General features: G+C 37.6%; 1 protein-coding gene across 1 annotated transcript in view; it reads left to right on the top strand.

Moving 5' to 3' along the window:
- Window positions 1-27,979, top strand: part of CSDE1 (cold shock domain containing E1) — a 2,062,269-nt gene that overhangs the window by 184,833 nt on the left and 1,849,457 nt on the right. The gene's annotated exons all lie outside the window — the stretch shown is intronic.

The following is a 27,979-nucleotide window of genomic DNA, read 5'->3' on the forward strand; positions in this document are numbered from 1 at the left end:
GCGAACAGATCTATGTCTGGAGTTCCCCAGGACACTGTCAACTTTTGAAATACATGAAGATCCAGTTTCCACTCGTGGGGATCCATGATTTGTCTGCTTAACACATCTGCTAAGGAGTTCTGTGCTCCCGGCAGAAACCTTGCCTGAAGAGTTAGTTGTAAGCTGAGCGCAGTCTCCCATAAAATCATTGCTTGCCTGCACAATGGGTAAGAATGAGTTCCCCCTTGTTTGTTGATGTACCACATGACAGTTGTGTTGTCTGTTAGAATCAACACCTGCCCTGGAAGAAGTAACTCCTTGAAAGCCATTAATGCAAACTGGACTGCTAACATCTCCTTCATGTTGATATGTAGATGCTGTAGTCTGGCAGGCCACTTGTCTTGTATCCACTTTCCATTTAGATGAGCTCCCCAAGCAATGTCCGAGGCATCTGTCGTTAAAATCTGACTCGCCTCTGGCCGGGTCACAGAGAGTCCCTTGTTTAGGTGACATTCCTGAGCCCACCACAAAAATTCTTTTTGAAGGCAAGGTATTATTTGAATGACAGTGTCCAATTCCTGGCAGTGCTGTGTCCATACATTTTTGAGATACCATTGTAGCTTCCTCATATGCAGTTTGGCATTGGGAAGCACCAGAATACAAGATGCCATGAACCCTAATGCTTGAAGGACTGTCCTTGCAGTCAGCACGGACTGATGAGATAGTTGATGGAAGTAAAGTGATAGACTCTGTTGTTTGTCCGGGGTTAAAAGGCCATCTGGGCTGCTGTATTCAGTCTCACACCCAGAAAGCACATGTCTTGAGAGGGTACTAGACTGGACTTTATTTCGTTCACAGAATACCCTAGGCATCTTAGCACTGCTATAACATATTCCAGATGCTGTAGAAGGTCTTCCTTTTCTTGAGCTAGAATCAGGCAGTCGTCCAAGTAAGGATAGATTTGAATTCCTTGTAGCCTGAAGTAAGCTATCACTGGAGCCAGAACCTTTGTGAATACTCTGGGCGCAGTAGATAAGCCAAAGGGCAATGCAGAGAACTGATAATGAGAATTTCCAGCTCGAAAACGCAGATACTTCCTGCAACTTAGTCTTATAGGCACATGAAGGTAAGCTTCCTTGAGATCCAAAGTTACCATCCAGTGATCTTTTCCCAGCAGAGGTAAAAGCTGTTGTAACGTCAACATCTTGAACTTGGGAATGTCCAGATAAGTGTTGAGGATAGATAAATCCAAAATTGGTCTCCACGTGTTCCCCTTCTTTGGTACTAGGAACAGGCGAGAATAAAATCCTAGGCCCCTTTGTGATACAGGGACTGGCTGAATGGCCCCTATTTGGAGTAACTGAGAAATTTGCTTGTGAGCCTCTTTCCTTTGTGGAGGAGGAACGTCTGGCATGCCTTTGAAAGGGGGCAATGTATGGAAATAAAACCTGTAACCGTGGTGAGATATCCAACACCCATCTGTCTTGAGTAATTAAATCCCAATTTTCTTTGAAAAGAGACAGTCTTCCTCCCAAAGGAGCTGCCAGACGAGAATCTACTGGCAGCTGAAAAGGCAGGTCATTGGGTCTGTTTACGAAAGGACTGACCCCTGCCCTCACCAGAAGTCTGAGCAGGTGAACTCCCTGTTCTAGGCCTAAAAGAACCTTGAGCTCTGTCCCTACCACGTCTAGACCTACCCCTAGACTGGGAATCATAAGCAGGATATGTCCAACCCTTAGTAGGCCAATTTCTACTAAACTTCGGTGGCTGCACCTGCAAAAAATCTTTAACAGTTTGCATAGACTTAGCTTTGTCCTCCATTTTCTTTAAAACTGCTTCCACAGGCGAACCAAACAACACATCAGACTGTAAAGGAGCATCCAAAATCCTTGTCTTAACATGCTCAGCTAAATTCTGATCCCTCAACCAGGCATGCCTGCAAAGAACAGAACTAGTGGCAGCCACCCTCGAGGAGGCCTGTACAGCATCAAAACCACATTGCAAAGAATGCTTACCCACTTGTTCAGACACATGAACTAAATCCAGCAACTCTTTACACTCAATACCTTCCGCCAAAGCATCCACCTTAGATTTCAATTGTGAAAGGAGATAATTTTGATATTTTAGCATGTGAAACTGACAATTCAACGCCCTCATGGCTAAAGTGGAAGAAGTATACACTTTCTTTCCCCATCTATCCAAAGCCCTTGCCTCTTTATCAGTGGGAACAGGGTTTTTAACAACAGAGGCCTTAACACCTTTCGGTCCCTGAGAAACAGTCTCCGGGTCTGCCCTAGGACTCTTAAAAAGATACTTATGAGCTTCAGGCACCCTATAGTACCTATCAGGTTTAACAGGAGCAGGAGGCAAGGAATCAGGGTTCAGGGAAGCCTCTGCAAAAACATCTTCAACCACATTCAACACAGGAGGTATAGCTAAGGGCCTATGCTGGGGTAAAAACAAAAATTCCCTAAGCCTTTTCCTAGAATCAGAGTAATCTTGGCCTTCCCATTTAAAGTGCTCCCTCATGGAATGCAGAGTCTCTGAAAATGAGAAATCCTCAGGAGGAGAAGCTGTAGGAGTGGAATCATCCACATCAGAATCAGAATAAGGAGGATACTCCTGCAAGTCTTCCGCAGAAGACTCAGAAGCCTCTGAACACTGTTCAAAACTCTCAAACTCAGGTTCCACCCTAGGCCTCTTATCAGGAGGGGGCATAGAACCTCTAATCAGAGTAATTAAATCTTCTGCCATTTTAAGCATATGTTTCTTAGGCACAGAACCTGAAGTGCTAGGAGAAGCCCCCACTGAAGCTAAACTTGGCCTACCTCTCAAAGAAGTTTTGGAAACAGAAGGAGAGGCTCTAACTACCCTGGGAAGAGAGGGAAGAACAGTAACCTGAGAAGCCCCCTCAGCCTGGCCTACCTCCTGAGAAGGCACATCCTGCAATAGTAAAGTCTCTGCCTGAGACTCCAAGGAAACTCCTGGCAAAACCTCTGGCTCCACTGAGCCTTCTAAAGAACCGACGTCCAAGACTGCCGGTTCATCAACTCTAGGCTTCGCTGTTTTGTCCTTGCGCTTTTTGGACGAAGCGGGCGGAGCATCCGACGGCATTTTATAATTGCAACGCTTCCCAAACACTAACCTGGCACAGTCTAACATTCTCTTAATAGTGCGTTTGTTAAATCTAGCACAAGAGCGGCATCCAACAACGTCGTGCTCAGGCCCTAAACAAGGTATACACAAGGTATGGTAATCCCTATGAGGTATCTGCTTCCCACAAGAAATACAGTTATTCACTTTTTCTGACATCCGGTTAAATACTGAGGCAAGAAAAAACCAAAATGTTCCCCAACGGGGTACTTAGCCAACTTTGATTCGGTCTGAAACTCCGGCTTCAGAAAATTTCAGAACGCCAACCTGCACTCGCAAAACTGCTTCTGCATCGGACCATGCGGCAAAAAAGACTGAGGATATGACGTCGGTCATGCGCATTAGTACCCTGACGTACTGACATCAGTCTAATGCGCCCTGACCGACGTCAGCCATATACTTTGGTATTCGGGCCGACTGGACAGCGGACTACCCAATTGTTAGGACTGCAGCAATGTGGAACGAAGAACATCACATATGACTGGATTAACTATATAGTCTCTATTATGAACAATAATAGTTACATATACCTGTAAGATTCAGGATGTAAATTATCTGAAATATTACAAGCTTGTTTAACAAAGGGTCTTAATAATGTGTTCTTATTAAAAGACTACTATATTGCTGGAAATTTATGATGTTTCAAACAAATTTAGAAGTGTTAGTATACATCATTATAAGTATTTTTGTATATATGAATAAATATGCATTTTTAACATTCAGCAACAGAATTAGATTATACTAGTAATTTGACTCCTTTATCATTTAAGATTTTATATATGGAGTTCTAGCGAATGGAAAAAGGAAATCGGAGGGTTAGTTCAGGAGGCATTTATCTGATGGACCAGGAATGCATTTCATTCCATAGTGGGCAAGTCATGTACAAACTAGTTTAATGTTATTTTTTCTTAAATTTTAAATTAATTTTAATAAGCTTTACTTTTTTATACTACATTTGAAGTAATATCTTGCATTGAGATAGATGGACATCTACAAATTAATACTTTCTTACTTTATATAGAGAGGATGGTCTCAGGAAAAATATATTGACACCTTAAATCTGTATTTAAAATAACCAGACATGGATATCTCTATTATTTTTAAACATAAATGGTTTAAATAGTCAAAATAAATGAACTTAAGATAAGTTAAGGTAAACAGACGCCAATTGATCCTTTTACAGGAAAAAAAAACTTTAAAATCAGCAAGTTTAGTTGAAATCCAAGTGATAAGATCTTAGCATGCTCAAAATTTAAAAGAAAGAGAGGAGTAACAATTATGGAAAAATAATCCCCTAGATCCTGAAATACATAAATAGGGACTCATAACTATAGTCATACTGAAGTTTAATAGGCTCTGGACACTAGTTAACTTGTACTGGTTTCCTGGTACTGGGATAGGAACAGTTAAACATTTAGACCAAATCATAAACACTTTAGAGGGAATCTAATAGGAGGTTTTAGCTGTCTGATATTTCTGAAACTACTAAAACAATCTCCACGTTTAACAGCTACTGCAAAACTACTAAAAAGATGGACCAAATCATTAAAAATTGAGATACCTTTACTGCTATTGACAACACCTTGTTATATTCAAGATTATAGGTTTGGCACTGAAACCAGAATAGATAAATTTATATCAAAAGATCTTCAAACCAGAATAGATAAATTTATATCAAAAGATCTTCAAACCAAAATTACTTCTCTCAATAATCTCATGTCCTATATCAGATCATAATTCTTGGTTCTAAAATTACAAGTAGATTTTAAACCACTAACATTCCTTTCTAGAATTCCCTCATACATTACAAAAATCAAAGAATTTAAACAATAGTTAATGAAGGAGCTTAATTTCTTTTTAGATAATAAAACTACAATTCAGAAGTAAATATAGTAATGGTTTAGGATTCATTAAAGACTTATATTTACGGAAAAGTGACTGCCTGGAATAAAAATAAACTTAAAGAAAGGGAATCTGAACTATAAGAATTACAAAAGAAACTCATTTAACGCAAATGAGAATAAGACAATAGAAGAACAAAAGATAATGAAATATTAAATCATAAAACCAATCTAGCCATAGAAAGGTTAAAAATAAATTCCTATGCCACTTTCTCAAAAAACATTTACATAACTTATCCGTTAAGGTCAAAATGCCATCTAAAACTAATGATATCAGTAATATTCTACACGAAGGAAAACAAAAGAAGGTATCGGAAATAGGGGATATATTAGATGCTTTCAAATGTCATTAAAGTAAGCAAAGATAAACATAGTACAATAGATCATTCCATTTTAAGAAATATGATCACTAATATTGAACCAATCCCTGAGACCTTACAAAGGAACTTACAAAACCCCATTACATTCAAAGGAGGTCATGGATAAAATCAAGAATGGATGGATTAATTGCAGAAATTTACAAATTTCCACAAAATGTAATCCCCTTACTTCATAAAACATTAATTGAAGTTCATTCCCATGCAATCATTCCCCCTTCATGGAAATACTCTAATTATACCCATTTAAAAGAAAATAAGGATGCTAGTCTTTGTAGCTCATATAGGCCAGTCTCACTACTAAATAATTATAAAATATTTATGTCCATCCTGGTAAATAGAATAAAAAAATCAAATGAACAAAATCAGTGATCAAACTGGATTAATTCAGAATAGACATGCACATAACATTAAAACACAGACTTTTAACAGATTATCTAAATAGAGAAAATATAGAATCTATGATAATAGGACTAGATATGGAAAAAGCATGTTATTCCTTAAACTGGGAATATCTAATTAAAATTCTAGAAGTATATGCATTCCCTCTACCCTTTACTACATTTATTAAAAAAGTTTATGATAATAACTTGGCCTATTAGGTCCCTTTACTTCAGAATCTATACAAGTTTTGAGAGGTACTAAACAGGGATACCCAATGTCACCCTTTTATTTGCATTGGCGATCGAACTATTAGGCTACGTTTATAAGCAATAATCCAAAGATAAAAGGATTAAATATACTAGATCAATATAATTCTAAGATTATGCTCTTTGCAGATTATGTACTTCTTACCCTATTGAACTCGAGACATTAGTTGAATTAGATATTGTGTTACAGAAATTTTATAAGATTTCAGGACCTTGCTGCAAGAAACAAAAATCTAAATATATCTTTTATTAAATAAAAAAAGGACATACAAGTAGAGAAGAAATGAATCATAGGAACACAAAAATATCTAGGAATAGGTCTGGCAATATACAAGATATAATGAAAATTAACTATAAGAGAGTTATTGATAGAATAGATTCTCTAGTAAATAAATATAACTTAGAGTTTGAAGACAGACTTAAACGGATTAAAATGGTACTCCCTAAAATCCTGTATATAGTACAAGCTATTCTGTTAAACCCTGACAGATCCTATCTTAAGAAAATGACTTCGAAATTACCAAGGTTCTTATGGTACCCTGAGAAAAATAGAATTGCTTATGCACATCATACAAGACATGGGATCAGGGAGGAATAAAGTTTCCCAGACATTGAATCATATATAACATCATTACTCAAAACAGTGATTGAATGGGTTAACCCTAGTTATACTTCTAACTGGAAAACATTAGAACTATTGTATCAAATGAAAACAAACTTACTAAAAATATTACTATACTAGACAAGAATAATATACTCTGGTACTGTCTAAATGTTCACTATAATACTTCTAAATTAAAATATTTAATAATTTATTCAAATCACTTTATAGAAAGTTTATAAATATGAACATGGATTTAAAGACTTGGCTTCCAACATTAATTCCCTTCAGTGTTACTAAATATTTTCCAGATAGAATTAAGAGAGATCTATTCAGCCATTGGAAACAGAAAATTTTAAGTTGTTGGCTTCACTGTATAAAAAAATTAAAACATTCTGGATATACAATATAGGATGTCAACTTAACCATTCAGAAGAATTTAATGCTGCAGAGTATACCGACTTTCTCCAAGGATCTACGTAGGATAATAAATATATCCTCATTCATAACACCTAAATTTATAAAGTAGAGTATTTGAAATAATATACAAGGAAAATATGAAGACTGGAACTTACTTATATAAAAGTTAATAAATTACAAGACATCTCAAAATAACATTTTGGCAATTAGAGAGAATATTCTATTCAATTAACCCCAGAAAATAACCCAAATATATTACTCTCAGTAAAACTAACCTCTAGTTCTCAGTATTGGAGAAAATTTACCTGGAAATCCCTACATAGATCCTTCTTAACTACTGATAAAATGCCAAAAATTAATTCTTCTAGCAATATATGCTGGAGATGCCAAAAGATTCATAAAAAATGAGACCAATCAGCTTTATCAATGTATAAAACAAACCCTTTTGGGAAAATATCAATACAATTTTTACTGAATATACCTGAAGATGTCTTTTCAGACAAATCTAATCTTTAGGTTATATGGACAATATTAGCTACAGCTAGAAAGTGCATAACAAAAAGCTGGAAATTTAACACTGTACCAGGAAGAGAAGAATTTCTATGCTTGAAGAAAACAGCTTTAATAGAAGCTAAAACCAAAGAATTAAGACAATTTCCGATGCCACTGGCTAATAATCCTTGGAGAAAAGTTTGGCATTGATTGACACTTTACTTTGAGAGGAGATTAGGTCCATTTGTAATCAATTCTGAATTTAATTGTAATTACTTTGCTTAACTTGGTATCATATGTTTACACATGTCAGGCTTTATGTAAAAATGTACATAGTTAATATCATTGTAAAAGGATTAATATTGTTGATTCTTCCTCAAAATAAAAAATGCTGAGTTAAAAAAAAAAAAAAAGATAGGCCTTTGCGGAACATTTCTGTTAAGTAATCTAGTATACGAGGTAAACTGGGCATTTGTGTCCATTCCTTGAGACCAGCTTCAAAAACAGTAGCTTCCACTTTTCCGAATAGGATTTTCTAGTATTTAGGCCTTTTTGCCTCCAGAATGACATCCAGCACCTGTTTACTGAGGGTTCAGGGGATGAACCCGGCTGCTAGATTCAGGGTTTGTAACAGAAGATGCAAAATCTGGCCCTCCTGCTGGGAAAGCAGGGAGGGGGTCTGAGGCAAATGCCAAGATGGCAGTACGGTCAGACTGAGCAAAGGTGAGTACCAGTGCTGGCACAATCAGGATTCTCCTTGGCTTGTCCTATTTGATCTTTAGTAGAGAGAAAGGCATAGATGGAGAGGTTTTCCCATGTAAAGGACAGAGCATCCACTTTCCATGCTTGGCTGTGGGGAGTTCTGGTGCAATATTTGCTCAATTGAATGTTCTGAGGGGAAGCGAAAAGGTCCACCTCTGGTGTCCCCCACCTGTGGATCAGCAGCTTGAATGATTTGGGTTCCAGTTTCCACTCATGCAGGTCAATTAGATTTCTGCTCAAGTCTGCCAGTGACTTTAGCTTGCCTGGCAGGAATTGAGCTTTTAATTGCACTTTGTTGCTCAAGGGTGTGTCCCACAGAGCCATGGCTAACCGGCAGAGTGGGTAGGAATGGGGTCCCCCCCTGCTTGTTTATGTACCACATAATTGTGGTGTTGTCGGTCTTGATCAATAGTTGCCCTGGAAGAATAAGGCATTTGAAGGCTGTCAGAGCATTCTGTACAGCTAACATTTCTTTTCGATTGATATGCAGGTGCAACTAGTAACTTTGCTTTGACAGTCTGGCAAGATATGTTCCTTAAGCCAAGCATGCCTTCTAAGAATAGACCCAGTGACAGCAGCCCTGCAAGATGCTTCTAAGGCATAAAAAACCACACTGCAAAGTAGATTTTCCAACTTGGTTAGCGGAATTCATTAACTCTTGCAAAGCTTTATGTTCTGCACAATCAGGAATAAAACATCATTTTCTGTTTAATTAGCTCCATAATAATATGTTGATGGTAGTTTAACATACGAAACTGGCAATTTAAAGCCCTGATGGTAAGAGTAGCAGTGTATATCTTACCCCGTCTAAAGCCCATACAGTCCCTGTCTGAAGGGGTAGGGACTTTGGCTATTGCAGCCTTAATGCCTTTAAGAATCCTACTGCAGATCCAGAGACCATTTCCCAGGGACCTAGAGAAACTTGTGGGAGTGGGAGTCAGGTACTCTGTAGTACCCATTAGGTTTCCTGGCCACTGGAGGCAAGCTATCAGGGGTAAGGCTGGATTCCAAGAAGACAATATACAATCTCCAGAACAGGGGGTATAGCTAGAGACCTGTGCTGAGGAAAGTCTAAAAATTCTCAGAGTCTCTTTTTGGGCTGTGGGTAGTCCTGGCATTCCCAGCGGAAATGCTCTCTTAAGGTATGCAAGTTTTCACCAAAAGAAAACTTGAGGAGGCAGAGGTGACTGAATCCTCTGCATCTGAATCCTCATAGGTAGGTAAGGGAATGCCCTGGTAATGGGATCAGAGTCATCAGGCTCATGGTCTGTAGAAGCAGAAGGAAAATCAATTCTTTGTCTTCTAGAGGGGGAAGGAGGGCTTCCCCCAATTAATGTTACAAGGTCTTCAGCCATTCTAAGAATTTGTTTCCGTGGCATGAGAGCTTGAGCAGGCGTTTTGGTAGTCTGTTTTCTAGGCGAAGTGCGAACTCTGGGCCTGAAACTCTGTAGTTTTAGTCAAAACCAAAGATGGTTTATATGAACATCAGAAGGTTGGACTAACCCTCAGAAGCCGGTGCATACACAGCAGCTCAGGACCCATCCAAGGTAGAAACATCTGCAGGTCCCATAGTCAAAGAAGCAACTCGCAGCATACCGGACTCAAAAAGGGTCTCAGCAGAGGCCTGCAAATCTGTAGAAGCGGGTAACAGGGGCTGCAAAGGCACCTCGCTACCGGCCTATGTGGTCTGTCTTTATCCTTACACTTTTTCAGAAGATCGGTAGTCTGATTGCTTATCAAAGCCATTCTGGAATATGGAGAAAGAGAGCGAAAGAAGTCTGCGACAAAAACAGCTCCACGACAAATAGTTCATGCATTGAACAAGGCAAAAAACCAACAGCGAGGAAAATCGTGGTGTGGGCCTAAACACATGATGAAGTAAAAATGAAAATCTCTGCAGTATTTGCTTTCCAAAGGCAAGACAATTAACTTTTTCTGACATTGGTTAGAGAAAGAAAAAAGGATTCCCAACGGGGTACTCATCTTTAAGACTTCAGGTCTGAAACTCGAAAAACAAAAATTTCAGAAGGCGGCCAACTGGCACTTGCGAACTGCTTCAGACACTGCACGGCAAGAAAGACTGATGGGATGTAGTGGCATCAGCTGCATGTTTTATACCCATGACATCCTGACATCATGGAAGTAGCAACAGCATCTGACACAGAAATCCCAAAACTCAGGTATTCAGGCTGACTGAGGGCTACCTGCAGGCAAACAACCCAACTGTGATGACTGCAACAGTGAAACATGAAGAACATCTTGTTTTATACATCAGTTAAACTGTACGGTTTTGTTTTGCAACATGTTTCACTGAGACATTAACAAAGTTGAATGAATGTCTGTTTACTTATCTGATTTAGAACAGGCGTTTTAACCAATACACTATTAAAACACATGGGTCTATGGTCCTGAGCATACATTTAAAGGGATACAAAGCATTCTGAATATCAGGGGCACTGACATTGCATTATCCAGTGAAACAGCAGAACAAACAGGCTAAATGTTTCAATGCTGATAAGGGTCCAGGTTTAAATTCAACAATTAGTATTAAACCAGTTTTAAAACAAAGCAGTTATGAGAAATATATATATTTTTTTACACAAGTTAGTTTTTACAATTACCTGATTTTACAAGTTTTAAGAATGCCATGTTCTGACTGCGAACATTGCACCAATGCTTTGTCTACTTTGGTCACGTGTTTAAGGACCCTATTTTAATGTACAAAATAAGTAATGCATTAAGGAAAGGGTTTTTGCTCATTTGTCTATTTTTGCTTTAAAATTAGCATTGTGGCAGTCTACAGTTTTTGTTTTACATTAATAGAACCATTAGGATTCAAAAGGATGCACTGGACAAGAAGGTTGTAGTGTTAAAACATTAGGATACAAAAAAAAAAACAAAAGGCACTTGATAGAGGGAGGTGAGAATTTGATGAATTTTTCTGAAGCATTCGGGTTTCCAGAAACAGACATTAACATTTAAATATCTACATCAAAAACTAAGAGTGGGATTTTGAGCTATACGAAGAGTTTAGTCTTACAAGAGACACTACGCAGTGGTGACCACTTCCACCATCACTCATCTGCTTTACATTCAGAGTAATCAGGGACACAATCCAAAACCACTAGGCAAAAAATGAATTAATTAGAAAATAACCCTTTTTGCAGACTATGTTAGCAACACGGAACAAATTATATTTCAATAATATGCAAGAATATGAACTAAGGCAAATGGAACTAATTAAGCCCAGTCACAAACTTGGGAGAGAGTTCCCCTTCAACGGGGACACAAGATAAGGACATTGATACAAGGGAATTTGACTGACATGGGCTGCAGAGCAAGCAGCTTAAGTACTCAAGAGAGTGTGCACAGTAAGACAATGGAGATTTCTGGAACTGTAACACAAAGTTAATTTGTGGTCCAGCTGGTTTTTACAAAAGGTCAAACTCGTATGTAGTAACCAAACGATCAAATATGAAAAAATTAAGGAAAATTCTACCTTAGAACACAAACATTCTTTGCATTGTACCCATTTTTCCAACTATTTTAAAGCCTCAAAAATCACACCAAATGCTTGTTTTACAATTTTAATGAGTTTCCTACAAAATGGTTTGTAGATAGGTCCTGCCATGGTAACATCTTATTTACTTGCTTTCATTCCTTCTTGCCAAAACACATCAAGTCCTCTTTATATTGGTACTGCTAGACACACAGATGTGGTGTTTTTTTTCATGCCACAAGATGACAGCGATTCACACACTTGCCATTCTAACAAATTTGTGTAACAGAGCTGCTTCTGTATTTCCTTGAGTGAGCTGCATTTGTCTGTCCGTCAGTTTGTTCTATGAAATAAACAGCCATTAGCTACTTCAGCACAAGTAGCTAAATAGCAAGCGTTTGTAAAAGGATTATTTTGCAGTTCTAATTGAATTGTCAGACCCTTCCCACACATTGATCCAGAGGTGTGAAAACTCACTGCAGTAAGTGATCCTTGCTGTATCATGTACAACGGACAATGGATAAGGAAAGGACTCCAAAAAGTCTATTTCCCCGGATGCCTTCACTTGCAAGCTTTTTCTCTTACAAATAACGCAGGAATTAAAACTACTTTACTGGCTCCTTAAATTTATCTTGCCTGCCTCACCCCCCTTTTCTATTCAGTATTTATCTGTACTTTAGTAACACAATAAGTAAACATACCCAGCTAGGTCCCGTTCAGCCATGACCTGGGCTAAAATTGCTAGGTCCCATTCAGCCATGACCTGGGCTAAAACTGCGAAGACAAGTAAGAAATGCTCTTAATACAAAGGCACAGATTGCATGTATAAAAGACATAGCAAAAGGTGTGACAATAAGTAAAACAGTAAACATTTACTACAACATATACATTAATAAATGCTTAAATATGCAATGTCAAACCATCGCAAATTGCAAGCATACTGCACAGCTTACAGTGCTGTAAGATGTTATTTTTCTCAAACTATGAAATCAGGAAGTTAATGTTGTACGGCATCACAACAGAAAAAAGGGGGGTAATATATATGCATCACCCTGTGTAAGGATGTCAGAGAGAGTAAACGACCTTTTTATAAACAGTACCAATGCACCTAGTTGATAGGGTTGTCATGAGTCTTTCAAATAGGAAACTTATGATTTGGGCATTTCTGCCCTGGGAGTGCCTGAAAATGATAAAAATGTGTTGACACTTTACAAGAATAATAAATGTCACAGGTTGTCTTAATATAATAAATATTTTATTTATACTACTTTATGTAAGCATCACAGTACTGAAATGCCAAGCTTAAACTTGTCATAAGAGTTAACCGCCTTTAAACCCGACTGATCTAATGGCTTCATTTTGCTGTGAAAGGCATGGCTACATTGGAAGCAGCAAGTTCTCTTTCTCTCTGAAATAGACAGTGGAACACTGTTTCACAGTGTTGTCTTTATAGCAGCAGGATAACTGCCCAGCTAGAACAGATGGCAGTCCCTGGCAGGGCAAGCTACAAATTGCTCTGTATCTATGGCATGTCATCCAAGTGGGGATTACATTTCTCTTTAAAGCATGTGAAAAGAGAACTTAAAAGTAGGCAAGCTTCCATTCCTTTGATTCCAAGGCAAGAAAATGAAAGTTTTATAAAATATAAGCAGGTTTCTGCTACCTAAGCATCCCTCTCAACCTCACAGCACAAAAATCCGGACAAAAGTGAAAAAATGGCTGTCAAAAGCACAGAGAAATTTTAAATACTGCTCCTATAAACTTAAAAAAAAAGTTAACAGAAAGACAGTTTCAGACTTCATATTCTTCAGAAAATGTATGCCAGATCTGTCAGTTATTTAGTATTTATTAAGTTCAATTCTAAATGATTTGCCAGAAAACACATTTTATGAGAAACGGACCAAAAATAAATAGCAAAAATCTGGACATTGTTAAAATCTGGACAGCTGGGACTAGGGTACCTACACAGTACTGGAATCGTACTGTAGGGAGAAAGGCAACTCAAGGATTAAAGTTAAACTGAAGAGGGTAGAGTCTTCCTTTAAAGGAGTTTATTTGGGATAAAGACAAAGGATGAAATTAAGAAGAAAAAAAGCTAATACTAACAAAGATTAGGGTGGTTTGGGATTTACTGATTCAGAGGCAAACTTCAGGGCATGGAACACATGCACCATTGAAGCACCTGATGGGCTCTAACAGGATCAGAGAGAGGCAGATCTAGGAAAGGAATATTAAAAAAAAAAAAAAAGCAAAGCGCATTATGTTTAAGGAAGTCACAGCTTGGTAAAATGCAAACACCAGTAAATTATCCTGTAACAAACAGAATACAGATACCAATAATGAAAACATGTTATAAATATTTGGAAGATTAACAAATTATATTTTGGGTGGAGATAAATTTAGACAATGTGTTTATTACTCTGATAAACTTGAATACAGATCCAATGCTCAAAGATATGCAGCCATTAGACAGCACATTTGTGAATCCACAAAATAGATTTTACACTAGTCCAAGAAAAAAATGGCTGACAGTGTGCAAAGCTATATTTAAATTTAATAACAGTACAAAAAGTAAAAATAGCAAGGAATAACAATTAGTGAAGCAAATGTCTTAATCCTACACATGCAAGCAGATCAAAAAGTTTAAGAGCTTTTGCAAGGAAATGTAGATGCAATGGTTCGCAAAGAGGTTCTTGGGAAGTGTATATTTGGCAATATAAGGAGATGCTTCACTACAAAAATTAAATATGCAAAGTCTTATTCTTAGAAAAGAACCAAGAATCTCAGCAGACACACAGCTGGTGTAAAAACGTGCTGAACAGCTAAAAGCAATTGCTACTTTTAGTGTTTATAGGGGATAAGAAAGCTACAAGTAGCAAATGGAAAACCAATGACAAAACCATGTATAAAAGATGGAGAAATACTAATTAGAGGGATTAAAAACATGAAACAGCTACATTAGAAATAGAAAGCCAAAGCTGCAAATAAAGTGGCTGTATAGCACCAACTGAAAGAGCTTGAAGAGGGCACTGACACAGAATAGAGGATACCAAGATGTTAATCTCAAAATAGACTGCAACACAAGATGAGAAATCCATTTATGACTTGAAATATTGTGAAAAATTAAAACTGTCAGTTATTTTCTGAACACAAATTATGTTGCAAATAGTTGATCTGTGTGTTTAAGAGCAATGTTAACTCAAACTACAGTGTAAGGTGACAGAATAAATGCACTGTGATATTTAGATTTCCACTCTTAACAGCTACATATTGGATAGGGAATACAAGTACTGCAAAATACCTATAGGAATCAATCAGAAGAGGTCAGAAAATTGGGGAGAGGGGTAAGATATGTAAACCACAATGAAATGTTAGGACATTTACATAGTATGGCTCCCCAATAAGCAAACTATAGAATACCTAGGATTTCTGCCCAGAAGTGCTTGCATACATTCTTTTATACCCCAAGCAGACTCCAAACAATTTCCCTCATGTAAAGGGCAAATGTTGCATCTTTCTTCCCAGTCACACCTGCAGCTTGGAACATAGGTTTTGGGAGTGGCACAAGTTGGCATTCTGTCAAGAATACCTAGTGAGCAAATGCGTGTTTTGAGCCAGGACACAGGATCTAAAATGCCTAGATATAGTAAGGCCTTGTTATGCTTAGTTCTGGTGGCTACTGAAAACTGGAAATCAAATCCTAAAAAGTGAATACTGTAAGAGAGATAAAAGAAGAGTTAAGTGGGATCCTTAGAACAGGGTACTAGTAAATTACACAGGAAAGATAACTGTGGGAAAAACAAGCAAGAGAGATTTTGGAAGAATGAGGTTTAGCATAAAAGCAGCAACTAAATGATTTATGTAATGTTGCCTAAAGATAATCTATAACAATACTATTGCATTTGTAAATGTGAACTTAATAGGATTACTTTTACATAAAACGCAAGTTTGACTAGGTCAAAAGTGACAAAAATCAATAGTAATGTCTTTTGGCTTTTCCCGGTTAGGGGGTCGCCACAGCAAAACTCCAGTCTGCTAATGATTGGCAGTGGATTTTTATGGTGCCAAGTTACCTGCCAGATACCAAACCTTCAAAGAAGGCACACCCAATCATACACGCACTTACCTGCATGTCTGCGTATCACTCAACCACGGGGAGGACATGCAGAGTCCACACAGAAGGCGCTCCAGCCAAGAATCGAACAGAACCTCTTGCTGTGAGGAGACCACGCTAACCGCTGCACCACCGCGGCCATCAAAAGTGTGTGGGTGGGTGTCAATAAAAGGTATTAAAATAGCATTACTGAAAGCAGACAACACTGGTCTGATGAGGCCAACTAGTATTGTATTAACAGCAGCTGTGTACAGCTGAAATAATTGTACCATGAATGGGAGCTGTACAGTACATAAAAATAAAATAAAATGTTTTCCTGCAATATAAAAACACAAAAAATTACCTGACTACACCAATGATTGCTATGCATAAGGATGCTGCCAAGCACCACCAGCAGCCCAAGGGTATGGAAACTACAGACACTAAACATATCTGAGGTTAGGAGAGAAGGCAGGTGTGCGCACCACCACTACGCAGATAAATCATCACTGTCCAGTTTGGTACGGTCTTTGGTTGGCATGGAGAACATACCTTGGTTGGCAGAGTATTGTGTTTAAACAGGGTGTGCTCACTGCACTGTAGTCAATTTTGTGATGCTCACCTCATGTACCATAGACCACCTCCCTGTTGACAGTACCATCAGGGCCCAGGCACAGTACACCTTCCCTAACCCAGCAAAACCTATCCATTCAGCCGAGGGCCAGAAGATCAATTATTACTAACCCATCCCTGCAACAGAGTATTACTGACAAAGAACATTTTCACATAAGTCTCAGATCTCAGCAATCCCCCATACCCAATTTCTGTTCAAAACCATCTACATTTAAGCAGCGTTCATAACAACTGTACTACAACAGTCATACTAGTCCTCATCTGTGGAAGGACTCCCACAGCAGAACACCAGCAGTGGTCATAAGAAAAACAAAACCACAAGATTTTGGCCAGCACACCTTGCAAGACCACTAAAACTGCCGCAGCACAAGATGCCACATCTCTGTTGTACTGTCTAGAGATTGTGGGAACTGAAAACTGCATAGCTACTTTTAAAAATGGACTGGGTATTAATCCTCCCAAAGAAGACTGCTGAGACTATGATGGTGCTGGCAGAATGGAAATTCAGAGTGCTAACTGAAATGATCATTTAGTAACTTTGGAAAGGGACAACTAATTTGGTTCTCTCAATTCTTTTCTTCCGTCCATATAGAAATCTCAGTTGTCTGTACACCTCCAAAAAACTGTATGGGTTCTTTCTCCACTGCTCTCTCTCATTCACTTCAGACAAAAACAAACTGGTGAAAGCGGATTTCTTCCCCCTAAAATGCACTTCAACCCCATGACTAAAGGGGTCTAAAGGATAAAATCCCAATTAAAAGCTGTTTCAAAGAATTTTAAGTTCAGCAAGGCAAGCTGATATAGGAATGAGAGAACTGGACCTTTAAAGAATGACAATCCTATCCTGAAAAGTAAACAATTAGACTAGGTGCAGCCCCACATTCAGGACTGGGGTCCTGGTCCCCAGACAGGTACCAGATGGATGAACCTTTTCCCTTTCAAAAAGGCAATCTTTACTCATTTGGTTTCCTACACTCCCCACTAGTATTAAAGATGCCCTCTGACTGCATGCACATGGTTTGTATTAATATGTTATCATCCAAGCTGTTGGCCTGGCCTGCATGCTAGATTACATAAAAAAAGGGCCACTTATGATTAAGAGGTTCAGTATGCCAAGGCAACATCCTTGGCCTTCCCCTTGCTAGGCTTAGTCTACAGAACCTGCATCACCCAGGCCTAAAATGGAGCACCACTGGTCTGCCCTTCTTGGATCTTTTACAATATTGTGAGTGTAGGAGGAAAAGCATGTAGACCTGTCCAACTGACAGAATGCATTTTTCAAACCGCTGGATACTGTTCTGATGCAGAACTTTCAGCTACCCAACCCCTGCTGAGGCAGGAAGATTTACTTCTAGCACACATCCATTCTTTTGTTATATCTAGAAAAAAATGTCTGTTCAACATCCAATTGTGTAGGTCTGATCTACTCAATCCATCTGCCCAAACACTTCCTGTGAAGAAAGGCAGGATAAGAGTCATGCCCATCTCTCAGGATCTCTCAGGCCCAGAATGCAAAACACAGGATGCAGAGTTACATCTGGCTTGCTCTTTATATTTAAGGGCTTCTTCACTTTTGATATCATGTACTGTAGTTTCACTGGTCCCACACAGGCTCTTTAAGACAGACCAATTTCCCTGGTCTGAGTCACATGAAGGGTATATCAGAGTAGTTCTCAACTTACCACAGTATTTTTTTTTTGGTACTTGCGTATCACAACCAGAGGTTTGCTGTTGCAAATTTCGCTTAGCTGAAAACAGACGAGCGCATGGAACACTGAAGTGTTGTGCAGACTCCTCTTGGCTGTTGAAAAACCTGTGGATTACTTGAGGGACAGAAAAACATTCAGAAATACTCTTCCTTTTTGCATACATTACAGATGCAAGATGAAATAGTCACCTATGCTGTCTTACTGATGAATGGAATTTTTTAACTGTCAGGAACGAAGCCCTCAAACAAGGAACACAGGAATTTTTGGGGTCAAAGTAATCCTTTCTTAAAGTCCAGTTTCAAAAATGAAAGGTACACCATCGGCTGAAGACCTCTCAGACAGTAAAATCCAATGAATTTATTCACGATGAAAACACAATAAAACACCATTCATGCTGTGTAAAGACCGTTTGAAAGCGCTTTCACGTCTTAATGACGCTTCCTCAGACTTCAATGCTAAATCCAAAAAATGAACACTCTTAAATACATCCTACAAACATCTATTGCTAATTAGTCAAGATGAACTGACAACGCCCACAATAGCATCCATACTACCCAACACATAAAAATGCAACCTATGTGCGCTTCTAAAAATGCATATTCCTATTAAAAAAAACAATGTATAAAACGTCATTGATCTAGGAGATAAATAAATAGTAGCTTAATGTTTTAAAGCTTTGGATGCCAAGAAAGGTTTCAGCGTGATCTTATCATTTAGCCCATATCTGTGCGCTTGTAGCCTCAATATCCACCTATTTTCCACTTCTTCAGTATACCCTCTAACATTCCCAAGCCTTTTAGATCTATTAATTAATTGTAATACCCTAAACTTAAACCCATGTTGCAAGCCATGTTCTAATACATGCCTCGCGAGGGCATTGTTGGTGTTTTCTTTATTGATTGCATACAAATGCTCCCTTATTCTTTCACGTAGGGTTCTGTTGGTCATCCCAACATAAAACAACCTACAGGACTGACATTGAGCTACATATATCAAATCAGTGGTCCTACAGTCAGCATATCCTTTGAGAAAATCTGACCAGTAAATGGATGTATAAAGTTATCATCCGCAATGTATTTACATTGATTACAATGTTGACAAGCAAAGGTCCCCACCCTTTGTGACTGCAACTGCATATTCTGGGGCTTTTCATAACACAAGATCCTTTTAAGGGACTTTGTGTTCCTATATGCAATATTCGGTCCATCATCTACCAAACACCTAATGGTATCATCCATTTGCAGTAACTTCCAATTATTCTGTATGATACTTTTAATGCAACTATTTCTGTTGGTAAAAGGAATAACCAACTTATTCTTGACTTGGGGTGTGTCTAGTGTTGTTCTTGTGTTGGTACTGTCTCAAAGGGTATACCCTTGTCTGATCTCTGTTCACTCCCCTCTAAAATAGTTGGAACTGGCCAATAATTTTGCTCAAAGAGGTTAAAAACCAATAGAAATAAATAGGGCTATTTTAGAGGGGGATGATTGTGTTATGAAAAGCCCCAGAATATGCAGTTGCAGTCACAAAGGGTGGGGACCTTTGCTTGTCAACATTGTAATCAATGTAAATACATTGCGGATGATAACTTTATACATCCATTTACTGGTCAGATTTTCTCAAAGGATATGCTGACTGTAGGACCACTGATTTGATATATGTAGCTCAATGTCAGTCCTGTAGGTTGTTTTATGTTGGGATGACCAACAGAACCCTACGTGAAAGAATAAGGGTGCATTTGTATGCAATCAATAAAGAAAACACCAACAATGCCCTAGCGAGGCATGTATTAGAACATGGCTCACAACATGGGTTTAAGTTTGGGGTATTACAATTAATTAATAGATCTAAAAGGCTTGGGAATGTTAGAGGGTATACTGAAGAAGTGGAAAATAGGTGGATATTGAGGCTACAAGCACACAGATATGGGCTAAATGATAAGATCACGCTGAAACCTTTCTTGGCATCCAAAGCTTTAAAACATTAAGCTACTATTTATTTATCTCCTAGATCAATGACATGAGGTTTTACACATTGTTTTTTAATAGGAATATGCATTTTTAGAAGCGCACATAGGTTGCATTTTTATGTGTTGGGTAGTATGGATGCCATTGTGGGCGTTGTCAGTTCATCTTGACTAATTAACTAGCAATAGATGTTTGTAGGATATATTTAAGAATGTTCATTTTTTTGATTTAGCATTGAAGTCTGAGGAAGCGTCATTAAGACGTGAAAGCGCTTACTTTCAACCGGTCTTTACACAGCATGAATGGTGTTTTATTGTGTTTAATAGTGAATAAATTCATTGGATTTTACTGTCTATGAGAGTTCTTCAGAGGATGGTGTACCTTTCATTTTTGAAACTGGACTGACTTTTGCCTCTGTGTAAGGTACTTCACTTGGCGTATTGTTTCTTTTCTTTCCTTTCTTAAAAAAGCTTACCATACTGCATATAACCTTCGCAATGGGAAAATGACATGCAGTAATGCTTGTAAAAATGCAGGGTGGAAGATGTTGATATGCGATTGCGGGTTCCCGATTACACATAGTAAAAACAGTATGAAAAAGTGTTTGACTATTAGTTTCTTCCAGTCGTTAGTGGAATATAATAGGTTTTTCATTTGAACCTGAACCCATGTTAAATTGTTAACAGAAAGTGGAGCAAAACCATTACTCCTGTGTCTGTGCCTTTTTATGTGGGGAAAAGTAGTCAGCAATTGCAGTAAGTCAGACAGCAGCCATGACAGTTGGTCTGTATGCACTTTACTGCCAGCGACATGACATGCTGGTGGCAAAGTGCATACCGAAACAGCAGTTTGTCATTTGTTACCGAAAACCCTGCCTAAAAGCACATTCATTGTGAAAGAGAACCCTTTCTCTGACATTGTCACACCTTTAACACTTGCATATAAACATCAGGAAGCAACAGTAATTATCACGAAAATCTGGTTGTGATAATACGCAAGTATTTTTTTTTTTTAAACACGAGACAAAGAAAATAGGTCTCTCCAAAAACTAGAAATAATGACACCACCTGCTTCCACAATACCACTGCAGTCAGTAGAAGCACCATCAGGATGCAAAAAAAAAATTATGTAGTCCAAAACAGACTCACTTCTTGAGAAATTTCCACCAAATAAATATTTATGGGATCATAGGAGTTTCTCAAGGCAACTTTAACCACAAGGTCATCCCATTTCATCAGTACCCATCCTTAGGCTTTGCAACTCAAAGGAGAGCAATGTCAGTCATACCAGGAACACCCAATAACCATCCAGTTGCCTGGATTCTTTTTAAAGGTAAACAGTGCACCACACTGCTCAAAACTGGGAGTTTGTTCCAAAGAATGGATAGATGCTGCTTGCGAAATATACTGCTCCATTTTATTTAGAATGAATCTGGATATATATCCTTCGTGCTAAACAGCCTTGAATTACAGGTGGTGTAAGAATGGCCTTAAACCACTGGATCCCGCACAGTCTTACTATCTAGAAGAGTCCACTTGAGAGATATCCAGGTATGGGCAAATGTTAACTACTCTGCCTGCTAAAGGCTATTATTGGGGCTAGACATATGATGGAAGACAGTGGATCCAGCAAGAAAGGCAAAAGGGCAAGAAAACAGTCAAAGGTTTTCCCCCACTACAAACGTTCTGTTGCTCCTAGCAAACATATGTAGGAACCCATTATACTGCTCCATTGTGACAAGAAATGCTTTTGAGATAGAAGGGGAGGAGAAAAGCATTCAAGTGTCAATATCCTAAGTTTTACGATTAAGTTTTCAGAGCTCTAATTTAATATGGGTCTTCAAGTGCCTTTTATTCTGGCCACAAGAAAGAGCCTCGAGTAAAAGCAAACATCTTCTTTGGGTCTCAAAGTCGAAGTCCTCCCCCATTTCATCTCTTTGGAGAGGCACTGAAGACACAGACAAGTACTGACTGCTTAAAAACTGCAATCTAACAGAATTTTTAGGGCACAATAGCCCTAGGTTACAATGTATCAATTTCTGCCCAAATAAAAGGCTAGCTGCAGTTTTACTTATACTGGGATAGGGGAGAGAAAGGGGGACTGTGGCCAGAGAGTAAAAGGAAACACAGCCAGGTCAAGTCATGGTCAATTCCTCTAGAGAAGACAGCACCAATGGTCCTCCAGGCTTCTCCACTGGTAAATTAAACAGATCTTTCCTAAATCTGGTCTTTCACCCTTTAGTAGACAGAAAACATAAGATTCAGTACAGTAATTTCTGCTAAATTTTGGTTCTTGGAAATGAAGTGCACACTGGCTGCATTCGGTTGTCCACCACCAGTCGTTTAAAAGGACACCTTCAGCAAGGGGTCCATAGTCCTTATCTAAAAAGGTGCAATGAAAAGCTGTCTTGTCTGGTATGGACTGTATCCTCAGGCAGACACGTCTCTGAATTAATAGACCCGCTGTTGCTGCCCTAAAAAGAATATATACAATCCTACCCGTATTTAACCGTGCCTGGCTACCTAGGAACAGCAGTCACACAATTCAAGCATCTCCTGTTTAAAATCCTTTGAGAAGATGAGCAAGGCAAAGAGGATCAGACAAAAGGGAGCTTACTAGTAGACAAGCATGCCAGTCGGGAATATTAATGTTCTGAAACACTACAGTATTAGTGTAAAGTTGTGCTCTGAGTAAATTTCAATAACTGGCAAGTACACTGCCTGGATACCAGGAAAAAAAAATACTGAAGAGATGCTCAAGAAGAGATGTTTCAAACAAAACAGAATTATAGGACAGTGCACATAAGGAAAACCAGAGGTATTTTAGCCGTACAAGAGAAGCTAGATGGAAGAGACTACTAATTTTTTGAAAGCAGAGGTAGTAAAGAAATGAAGTGGTATTCCACAGCAGGAGTTTTTTTTTTTTTTTTTTTTTTTTTTAAGTTTAAAGGTATCATAGTGTATGCTTCAAACCTGGATATGAGAAAGCAACCTAAACTTTAAATTATAAAGATGCAAAGCAATCCTACCAGCAAAAGCAGTCAGTTCTGACAAAACTGTGTCAAAAGGACAAAGTACTAAAAGTGGGAGTCAGCCAAGTATTGTGGAGGAGAATGATCACTCATTTTACACCAGGCAGAAAATGAGTGAATTTATTCCACTGTTCAGCAGGGAATGTGGAGAAGCAGGTAGGATATTAAAACCACTGTATCCAGCTATCTTCAGAATATTCTTCCCTGGAGGATTTTTTTTTTTTTTTTTTTTTTTTAATTAAATACATGCCAAGGAAAAACAAGATGTCAAAAAGTTGTGTAACAGGAGATTCTTCTTGCTCCTTTGGTAATAAAGACCAGAGAGAGACTGGGCTAGTGACATCTTTTCCAATGTGTCAATGGAAAATGATGCAGAGAAGGATGGGCACACAAGAGTTGACTAGAAGAAATCGAAAGTACATTGGAAATGAAGCAGACAAAATTTGGGAGATGGAGATTAACAGGAATAAAACCAGTAACTTGAAATGGACAAGTGAGAATACAAAGCAATAAATTTGTGAAATATGACAGAATATGGAAAGATTGGATTCTTTGCACTATGATGGCATATGCTTTACAGTCCCTAACAAGCCCTACTTCATATTAATGTTCGGAAAAATACATTGGAGAAGAGGGAGAAAGTTCAGTAAAAAAAAAAAAAAAAAAAAAAAAAAAAAAAAAAAAAAAAAAAAAAGCACGATTTTCTTTGCACTCTATATAGTTCTCAATTTAAGTGTAGTGGGGATACAATTTTAAATAGGTGCTAGTTTATTTTTTTCTTCTACTTTCTCCTCACTAGGTTTTAAGAAGTATGGGTACTCCAATGTAAAGAAAAGTCTGGTTAAACTAGCATGACAATTGCTTTCTCTCATTCTTTGGGGGGGGGGGGGACTGGATTAGAGCCCTTGGCTTGATAAAGCTTGAAGAGAAAGCAAGTGAATGAAATACCACTTAATATTAACCCTTTTTTCTAGCAATAAAATGAGGGCTTAGTAGCAATTCTGTATCTCTTCCTCATGTCTGCACAGAGAATCTGACAGAGGGGATCCTAGCATGACAATTGCTTTCTCTCATTCTTTGGGGGGGGGGGGACTGGATTAGAGCCCTTGGCTTGATAAAGCTTGAAGAGAAAGCAAGTGAATGAAATACCACTTAATATTAACCCTTTTTTCTAGCAATAAAATGAGGGCTTAGTAGCAATTCTGTATCTCTTCCTCATGTCTGCACAGAGAATCTGACAGAGGGGATCCGGCTACCAATAACCAAAATAAAAATCTGGGTAATGAAATAAAAATGAGACACTGGCACTTTCCCACTTATCTGTTGAAAAGAGGAATATAAGGAATGGGTAGTGGAAGTTATTCAGGAACTATGAGACTTTAGCAATTTCTGAAAATTAGATATAGAGTGGGATGAAAATTAAAGTGAAGTTTAAAAATAGGGCGAAAATTAAAGGGAATTATGGTTGAGAGGTAAAAATTAGATTGATAAATGTTAAATATTGCAGAATATGGGAATCTCTCAGAACAAGAGGAGCAACTTCAAAATGCTAAACAGAAAATAAAGACTACCTCGATAAGGAGTGGTTTATTAAGACTGCTGTTAAGCAACTTTTTTTGATAAAAAGCATAAAACTTTTAGCACAGCTCAGGCAACAGGAAGTAGAAATAGCTGACACCAAGCTTAGGGAGCCTATAACAAGCAAAGTTAAGAGATCCTGTACAACTATTAGAAATATATTTAGGAAATTCTATGAAACTATGTATAAAGCAAAGACTTATGGAAATCAAGGAAAAGGTACAAATGGAAATGGTTTATGGAAGAATTAACTATGCCAAGGTTAGTAATTGAGCCTCATCTACCTCCAGCAGGATAGTAGTAGAGGAGATAAAAATGGTGATAACCAATCTACAGGAGAGTAGTCTCCCCAGGAATAGATGGCATTCCTGTGGAAGGTTCGAAGCTAGAAGGGAAAAAACTGAAATATCTAGAAGGTTCTGTTAAACAGTATTTAAAGAGAAGTACAGCATTCAGAAAGAAAGTGGTGGTAGCTGTAATACGTAGAGAAGGTCAATATATATCAAGATCCAGCTTGACACAGGCCCATTTCAATACTAAACCATTACTACAAAGCGTTGGTCTCCAATAGTTAATGAATTGCAAAAGGGATGTCAAAATCGACAGACCTGATCAATGTGGTTTTGTGGAGAGAAGGCAGACATTTGACAACAGTAACAGGACACAGATGATCCAAAAGGAAGCAGAATGTAAGAAAACACCACTGTTGGTGGGTCTATTTGCTAGAGTAAGTTTGGAGTTCGAGCAGAGTAATGGAAGCATTTGCATTCCCAGATAAAATTATAAGCTTGATTAGGAGGATATATGAGGGATTAGAGGCAAAAATTAAAGTGGGTTGGTCTTCTCTGAATTTCTGCTTGACTAGAGAAAACAAGCAGGGGTGTCCTACTTCTCCTTTGTCATTTGCATTATATTTAGTACCGCTGGCAAAAAAAAATAAATAAGGGAGTCAGAAATTCAAGGATACGGGGGGCGTAGCCAAGGATGAACACAGGATAGCAGCAGATTTCATTACACTGACAGGAATTACTTAAATTAATTTTTGAAGTAATTTTCTTTCTAAATATGTTTGTTTTATATAGTTCTTGAACTATATCTAAAAAAGAAAGGAAATCTTAATATTCCTGTCAGAAATCACTTTGGAAATTTTCCTGTCAGTTTATCAGTCTGAAATGAGTTCCAGTAAGACAAATTCTCAAGACTCCAGCATCAAGAAAGAACTTCAGTCTCTGATAATTATAATCCAGCAACTTACTGCTAAGATGGATAAAATGGATACTAAAAGAGACACCTTCATAGAAAAAACTACAAAACAAATAGACTTGTTACATATAGACCTGCAACAACAGAAGATCCAGATGACAGGCATAGAAGAAGCTGTGAATGACATGGAAAATAGAATACAAGAGGAGGAAATAAACATTGAGTTTCTGCTGAAACAAAATACACATTTACAAACAAAGCTGGATGACATGGAAAATAGATCTAGGCGCAATAACATTAGGATTTTTGGACTGCCAGAAAATATTGAAGGTAACAATATTACTTCTTTTTTAACATGGCTCCCTAAAACTTTAGACTTACCAGAAGCATTCTCTTTTGGTATCGAAAGAGCACATAGATCTATAGCTAATACTAACTCTAACAAAAAATATCCTAGATCAGTTATAGTTAGATTTCTATCATCTTTTGATAAAGAGATGGTTCTTAAATCTGCTTGGGCTAAAGCTCCTGTTAAATCTTGAGACAACTGTGCGTTTTGACAATGACTATTCTTCCATGGTAATAGCTAAAAGAAAAGTTTTTCTGCCACTAATAAGGGAGCTTAAAAAAGCACAGTTTAAAACATACCTTCTGTTTCCTGCCAAGCTTAAAATCTTCCTTCCTGATGGTCCTAAAATTTTCGATGACTTAGACTCTGCTTTACTGTTAATCAAAAAAAATAAGATTTTGGATAAATTAAATTAAAGGAAATGGAATGGGCTAGTCCTTCATTAAAGAGACTGGCAACTGAAACTTCGTGGAAGACTTCAGAGAAGAAGAGACAAAAAAAAAATGATTTGTTCTATGTTTTTTTTTTTTCTCTCTCATCATTTTATTTCATTATTAATCTTTTTAAATATAGTTCCTGCATTTCCAAGAAGCCACAAATATTTTGAAAAAGATTTAATCAAAGTTATTCTCTGTGTGCAAAGAAATGTTTTGTTTCATAACTAGTCAAAATATCTGGAGGTTTAATGGCAAGTTGTGATTCAACTTGTTTCTCTTTCTGAAAAGAAGTAAGGTCAGTAATTTGATACATTTTTTTTCTTTATCTTTTTTTTTTTTTTCCTTCTCCTTTTCTTTGTTTAAACAATGACATTCTATTTAGATTATGTAGTGGGTAAGGGGTGGGGGAGGGCAGGGAGAGAAGAGTAATGAAACTATGATTAATAGAATAACATATTTATTCCTTGTAAAAAGTTTATATGTTCTTCAAATGCTATTCCTAATTATACTTTCTTGATTATACTGCTTATGCTTGTTTGTAAATAATCTGTCATGCTTTAACTAATAATAATTAGAACTAAATAGTAAATGTGTTTTATTTTTAACTCTATTAATATAAACAGTAAGTAATATTCCATTGTATATACTTCTTATAGCTTTCTCTTACATTTTTTTATTTCTGCCTTACACCCTTTAACTTTCTCTCTTTTTCTTTTCTTTATTAATATATAGAAATGCTTTTGATCATATAGACACAGTAAATAATAAGATTTGCATAAAAATTGAGTTGGGACAAAAATATTGAGTTTTATTACTTATTAATAATTTTGGGCTTAATTTCACTTACATAGAGGCTGTAATAACCTGTAAAATACATTGTGAAGGTTTTGTCATGTTTAGATGCATTTACACTGCTAAATGAATGTTTGTCACTAGTTTTTAATAAGTTTCCCGCCAAAATGTTAAGAGAGACAATCTGGGATGTGGGCTGTCTCATGCACAGTGTCCATGAGCTACTTAAAGCTTCAACTCTCAGAATTCTGACAGAGAAGCTGAAAGCAGCCAGTCTCACCTTTGACCTAGATATCACACTGACATCACAGATTCAGGAATGTCACTCTACCAGGAAATAGAAATGATACAAA

This window comes from Protopterus annectens, chromosome 7.part0, assembly GCF_019279795.1.
Source record: "Protopterus annectens isolate FY-2018-M chromosome 7.part0, PAN1.0, whole genome shotgun sequence".
In the NCBI taxonomy this organism is placed as follows: domain Eukaryota; kingdom Metazoa; phylum Chordata; order Ceratodontiformes; family Protopteridae; genus Protopterus; species Protopterus annectens.